An 807-nucleotide genomic window follows, 5' to 3' on the forward strand; every position below is an offset into this window, starting at 1 on the left:
AGAGAGAGAGAGAGAGAGAGAGAGAGAGAGAGAGAGAAAGAGTTATATACTAATTTATAAAACATATACACATGTATACGTTAAATATTTACGTCTATAGAAGATATATACACATATATACGTACCATTCAATATATATGTACTACTTTAAATAAAACATATACTACAATATATATATACTACAAGTCTACAATATATAGATATAGTTATGTACTATTTTATAAAAACATATACACATGTATATGTTAAATATATACGTCTATAGAAGATATATACACATATATACGCACCATTCAATGTATATGTACTACATTAAATATAAAATATACTACAATATATATACATTACAATATATATACATTACAATATATATATATATATATATATATATATATATATATACTAATATATACAACATATACACATCTATACGTTAAATATACACGTCTATAGAAGATATATACACAAATACACGCACCATTCAATATATATGTACTACTTTAAGTAAAATATATACTACAATATATATATAGTTATATACTAATTTATACAACATATACAAATGTATACATTAAATATATACGTCTATAGAAGATATATACACATATATACCACAATATATATAGTTATATACTAATTTATAAAGCATATACACATGTATACATTAAATATACACGTCTATAGAAGATATATACACTAATATACGCACCATTCAATATATATGTACTACTTTAAGTAAAACATATACTACAATTTATGTATATACTACAATATATATATATATATATATATATATATATATATATA

The sequence above is a fragment of the Capsicum annuum genome, chromosome 9, assembly GCF_002878395.1.
Source record: "Capsicum annuum cultivar UCD-10X-F1 chromosome 9, UCD10Xv1.1, whole genome shotgun sequence".
Taxonomy (NCBI): Eukaryota; Viridiplantae; Streptophyta; class Magnoliopsida; order Solanales; family Solanaceae; genus Capsicum; species Capsicum annuum.